General features: G+C 40.9%; 1 pseudogene; it reads left to right on the top strand.

Moving 5' to 3' along the window:
• The first annotated feature begins 943 nt into the window (after positions 1 to 943).
• LOC146659642 (zinc finger BED domain-containing protein 4-like) lies at positions 944 to 2,295 on the top strand (annotated as a pseudogene).
• The last annotated feature ends 4,340 nt before the right edge of the window (positions 2,296 to 6,635 follow it).

The raw sequence follows: 6,635 nt of genomic DNA on the forward strand, positions 1-6,635 counted from the left end.
ATAATGTGGCTGGTCTGTACTGTCATGGCGAATGGGATGAGACATGTGGAGGAATTAAATGATCCAAGCGCAGGCACTCGTAGATGTGAAGGAGGTTTATTGAAAAAAAATAAAGCACAAGGTGGAAATGGCAAAACGGAACCAAAACGAATCTATACTGTTAGCATGGTGATTGAGGACTCCCAACCATTTAGCATTGTGGAGGACAAAGGATTCAAAAGATTTGTTAAATCATTCAATCCTAGCTATGTTCTCCCCACTAAAAAGGTCATAAAAGCAGTGAAAATTTAGTTTTTACAGAATAAAATGTGAACAGGCAGGACTGTGTAGCTACCCTACACACTGCTTCACAGCCACGTCGTACTTTTAAACAAAATATTTTTTCTTACCTTTAGGCCCTGAAAGTCATGGTGGAGGCCAGGTACCAGAAGATGAAGGAGAAAGCTAAGGCTAGCATTGAGAAGGCAGCAGCTGTGAGTCTGACATCAGATATGTGGACCTCCATCAACACAGAGGCCTATCTTGCAGTCACCTGCCATTTTGTTGATGAGTCCAACACATTAAACACCGTTGTTTTAGGAGTGCAATATTTTCCTAATGCACACACACTGCAGAAAATATTGCACAAGTGAAAGGCTCACTCATGACAGAATGGGCAATTACTGACAAAGTTACAAGCCTAGTAACAGATGGGGCTGCCAATATGGGGGCTTGTGCAAGGGAGCTACGACTCAAACATGCCATATGCATAGCTCACACCCTGAACTTAGTGGTGAAGAAGGCCCTTGACCAGACCCCTGAGCTCTCTGACATCTGAGCCAAGTCCAGGAAGATCGTGGGATATTTCAGGAGCAGTACCACTGCAAAGGTAAGTTCTTAAGTGGCTTAATTACAGTTTCTTTAATGCTACTCAAGTGTATAGTTCTGCTCCCTTGACAATCTAATGTATGCTTTTTTAATTGTATTTTGTAAGGAGAGGCTTTCAGTGGTGCAGGAACAACTAAGGAAGCCTCAACTCAAACTAATACAGGAGGTGGAAACCCGCTGGAACAGCACTTGTAATATGCTGCAAAGACTGTTCGAGCAAAGGGAGCCAGTGGGTGCTGCTTTGGCAAGTCTCACAACAGACATCCCACCTATTTCATCTGAGGAATTTGGTATAATTTCAGAGTGAATAGAATAATCCTTTAATTGTCCCACAAGGGGAGATTTGGGTATAACAGCAGCAAGAAAACACATATACAAACAAACAGTACACAAGACACAGAACATACACAATTTTTACATATTTACATGAAGGACAATGGTTACCAAAAACTGAGTACCATACTGTTGTTAAATTAAATAAAATTAAATACAGATAAGAGGCAACCCTGGTTATAGTGTGAATCGGTTGATAAAATAGTGCAAGATACAGCGCTGATGTAAACATCTGTTTGTTGGGAGCAGTTCTGATTGTACAGTCTGACAGCTGCAGGGAGGTAGGACCTGCGGAAACGCGTGTCTGGTTGTCCTAGCACCATTTAACGATGCAACCACTGAGCTCTCTCAGGAAGGAAAAAAAAAAAAAAAAAAAAAAAAAAAGAGTGTCTGGGTCAAAGGTCATACCTTTACTCACTATGCTTGTTCATTGCCTCAATGAACAAATGGAGAAATCACCATCCATTGGGTCTTCTCTGGCTCAGAAGCTGAGGATGCTATTGAGAGAGAAGCTGGATAAAATACAAACCATGAGCATTATGTTCCTTGCAACACTGCTGGACCCAAGGTTCAGAAAACTCAGCCCTGCAAGAGCTAGCGAAGCAGAAAAAAGACTGAAAGCCGAATGTTCTTCCGTAATGAGGGCCTCCACCACCTCCTCTTCCTCCGCACTACCACCACAGCCATCAACGTCACAAACTGTTGAGGCTGTTTCCCACGGTACTATTGTTATTGCATTTGAGTTGCATTTATATAAACTGATTGTTGGGTTTTCCTCTGTATCTATTATTGTACGATCTACTGTACAATATAAAGCGCCTTGAGGCTACTGCTGTTGTGATTTGGCGCTATATAAATAACAATTAATTGAAAATTGAATTGTTAGTATCACATAAAAACTCTCCTTATTGTTTAGGTAACAACCTGTGCCGTCGCCTGGATGAAAGTGTCAGGCAGACACAGACACAAAATGTAACAGCAGATGCGAATATTGAGGTCCAACGGTACATGATGGAGCCAAATATTGGAAGGCTGGAGGACCCCTTAAATACTGGGAGAGACAAAAATATGTCTATCCTCACTTATATAAGTTAGCACTGACATACCTGTGTACCCCTGCCTCATCTGTGCCCTGTGAGCAAATGTTTTCAAAAGCAGGGGAAATATTGTCCAAAAAAAAGAAATCGCCTACAACCTGCCACAGTGGATAAACTGTTGTTTTTAAATAAAAACCAATGATGTGTCCCCTAAACACTAATCACTGTCAATACCTCAACGTTACAAAAGCACAACCACTGTCCATACCTCAACCACACCTCACAGTAAATGATCATTTCCATTTTAAGCATTTCCAAATAATCTCCACCTGGAGATTACACACAGGTGGGGAACACAGCTGGAAGTAATTGACGAGATGAGACAAGAGAAGCTAAACTGAATACACTCACATAAGACACGGACCTTCACAATAAAACAGGAAACAAGAAGCATCTACACAAAGACCCAGACTAGACACTATACTAAACCTACAGGAATCACGAGGGCACCAGAACGAAACCTACATTAAACATGAGACACAAAACCTAAAAACAAATCCCTTAACAAGAATAAACAGAAACATAGAATTCTACTAATAATCAACAAAGCACAAGAATCAGAATACAATCCAAAATGAAACCAAAACATAAGAACTCAAAATGCTGGGTCAAAATGACCCAGAACCGTGACACCTTACTTTTTTCATGTTTGTCAAATAAAGGATGGTTAAAATTCTTTGAGCCTTTAAAAAACACACCTGCTAGATGTGGATGGGTGTGGCAAATCTTGCACCACATTTCAGTGTGCTCATTGTTAGCTTCAAGCCACGGCACATCTTGGAGCCACTTTTCTCTGGCTCCAGTTGGTGTTTCTTAGCTAGTGGCGGCACACCAAAGAAGCTGCTTAATGTCTGTTGTTTTTTGGACATTTAGCTGGTGACAAGCAACACATGTAAGGTTAAATGAGACAGTCAAGTACGCAAAGTGTCACTACGCATTCCTAATTTTTGTCACGCATGCGTACCTGCGTACCAGTCATATGCACCCCTGTCTATAACACACAGCCAAACAACTACTCACTCAATAACCACTATCAAATTATCATATCTATTCAACCTAACATACATGGTTTAGGTCATTGGGAGGAAGCTGGAGTACCTGGAGAAAACACACACATGCGCAGTTAACCCTTGTGTGGTGTTTGTATTTTTGTTAGTCAGCCAGTGTTCATGGGTCTGGTGGACCCGCTAGAGTTTTGGCTTTCCAAATTAACACTATCAAACAATTTTATGTTAAATTACTCAACAGATGTTTACTTCATCCCAATTACAAGACATATGAACAGCAAACATGGTTAATTTTTTCCCTTTACCTTTGTTAGATCACATTTATGAATTAATGTGCTTCTCGTTTTTCTTTTATATAAAATGTTATAAATAAATCAGTTATAATCAAGTGGAGTGAGTGGAAAGACACAACACATTTACACGTGAAAAAATAATTAATTGTTTAATTTTTCTTTTGAAAAAAACTGAACACGGGTCTCACAGACCCGAACACCATACAAGGGTTAAAAATGCAAACTCAGCCAAGGCTTTAAACCAGAACCCTTCTGGCTGTGAGACAACAGTTCAAACCACCACACTACTGTGCCACCCATGGTAACTCATATTATAATTGATAATATAGGGACAGAAGTATGTCCTGGAATACAAATAACATATTCCACAATCTGTACTTACTTACCTAATTCTCTCCCTAACAATCAACAATACAAATTCTCCCAGCCCCCAGAAAAACTGGGTTATCATTTCCACACTGGTTAGCATTTACTCTGTCAAGTTTGTCGTTATAACTAATAACTATCCATCCATCCCATCCATCCAAGTTTGTACAGTTCTATACTGTAAACAGAGCCAATTTTACACTGTATAATTTCCATAGGATTTATTAGTTTCAGATTTTTTTAGTCATATCATATGATCTGATTTATTCTGTACTGCTAAACGAAACAATGTTTGGTTTCTCAAACTGTCCATAATTGCTAGTGATAAATTCATTGGTTTCAGGATGCACCTTCTGCATCTTCAAACAAAAAATCAGAACAAAAGTATAATAATTAAATACATTTTTCAGAAGAAAGCTACATCTTGATACATGCTTGATTACCGGCCAGTTGCACTGACCTCGGTAGTAATGAAGGTGTTTGAGAGGCTGCTGAAGAACATCATCTCCTCCTCCATCCCAGACACCACAGATTCGCTGCAGTTCGCCTACAGATCCAACAGATCTACACACCACTCTCAGCCATGTGGACAAGAAACAGGGTAACTATGTGCGAATGCTGTTTGTTGATTACAGTTCAGCGTTTAACACAATAGTGCCCTGCAGACTGTTCACAAAGCTGAGGGATCTGGGACTTAACAGCCGTCTGTGTGCATGGGTGTTGGACTTCCTCACTGGCAGAACTCAGGTGGTGAGGGTGGGCAGGTGCTTCTCCAACAGCATCACCATCAACACAGGAGCACCTCAGGGATGTGTCCTCTCGCCACTGCTCTACTCTCTCTACACTTCAGACTGTGTGGCCACCCATGGCTCCAACACCATTGTGAAGTTTGCTGACGACACAGTGGTGTTGGGTGCCATCTCCAACAACGATGAGGCGGCCTACATGGATGAAGTGAAGAATCTGGCATCGTGGTGCCAGGACAACCACCTCCAGCTGAACGTCAGCAAGACCAAGGAGCTGGTGGTGGACTTCAGAAGGGGTCAGCACAGAGACTACAAGCCCATTATCATCAATGGAGCTCCAGTGGAGAGGGTGCAGTCCTTCAAGTATCTTGGTGTCCACATCTCCTCAGACCTGACATGGGCTGCCCACATTCAGGTCCAGACCAAAAAGGCTAGGTAGCGCCTGTATCACCTACGACAACTGAGGAAGTTCAGGGTCTCTCCAAAGATCCTCAGGATTTTCTATACAGGCGCTGTGGAGAGCATCCTCACACAGAACATGACATCGTGGTTTGGGAACAGCTGTGTGAAGGACCAAAAAGCTCTCCAGAGAGTGATCCGTACAGCAGAACGCTGCTGCAGGATTGCTCTCCCCCCGCTTCAGGACACCTACACCAGGAGATGCCGGACTAGAGCAGCGCAGATACTGAAGGACCCGTCCCATCCTGGCAACAAACTGTTCCAACTTCTGCAATCTGGTAGAAGGTTCCGCATCTTCCGGGCAAGGACAGAGAGACTCAAGAGGAGCTTCTATCCCCAAGCCATCCGTGCTCTAAACACACACACCCGCCCTCTCACATCATCTATAATTGACTGAGTCAGGACTCTTCCAGACACTAAACCAAGGCACAATGTACATTTCAATTCCTTTAATTTTAAATATGTTTATATTGTCTATCCTGTAAAATAGTCAGATGTCTATTCATATTAATGTACAGAATTCACCTGCTTGCTGCTACTACTGCACATTCACCCAATGTGTGTATATATATATATATATATATATATATATATATATATATATATATATATATATATATATATATATATATATATATAATGTTTTTCCTCTACACCCCCCCCCCCCCCCCCCCCAATTTTTTTGCACATGTCGAGGAGCGTGTCAGGCTACATTTCACTGTGTGTTATACTTGTATAACTATGCATGTGACAAATAAAGAAACTTGAAACTTGAAATGCTGGTTTAACATAAGGATCTAAAATATGTCACACTATGCTGTTGGTTGAATCTCAGATTTGTTTAACCTATGCAGATGTAAGTGTAAAACCATTGCTTCAGTGGTGGACCTTGGCTGGTGGTGTGTGAGGAAACATGTTTTGCCTTATAGTGTACCTTTTCTTCAAATAAATAACTAAATACTTTTTAAAAGAGGAATTTCCTATAAACAAACAAATGTAATAAAACTCAGTCCTTCGTCACTGTAAATGTTTCACTGAAATTCCATCAAAAAAAAGTCAGAACTCTCATCACCTGACCACTTTTTATCCAATGAGCTGTTTTTCACCCCTCCCCCCTCACTTCCTGACTTCGAGTTGAGGAGTAGCAACACTTTGCTGGTGTGGAGAAGCCAACAGGTAGCTTTAAACTTTCAAATTTTGCCAGCTTTGTAGCCCAGCAACCAGTCAGATTTAGTTTTCTTGAGGTTTTTCTTTGGTGTATATTCCTTGATTAAGTTTTGTATTTCAGTGTAATTCTCATGCTAAAGCTAGCCTTTTTTGATGACACGTGTATTTAATTAGTCAAGGTTAAATACCTAGTCTAACGCACACCTTTTTAGTTAAACTGTAACATTTGAAAATACTCAGATGTTATTATTTATTCATCCCACTGTCTCCAGATTTTAAGCAATGCTGAAATATAGGTGA

This window comes from Rhamphochromis longiceps, linkage group LG11, assembly GCF_057381845.1.
Source record: "Rhamphochromis longiceps isolate RC_006_pf linkage group LG11, R_longiceps_female_GT1.1, whole genome shotgun sequence".
NCBI classification, from domain to species: Eukaryota; Metazoa; Chordata; class Actinopteri; order Cichliformes; family Cichlidae; genus Rhamphochromis; species Rhamphochromis longiceps.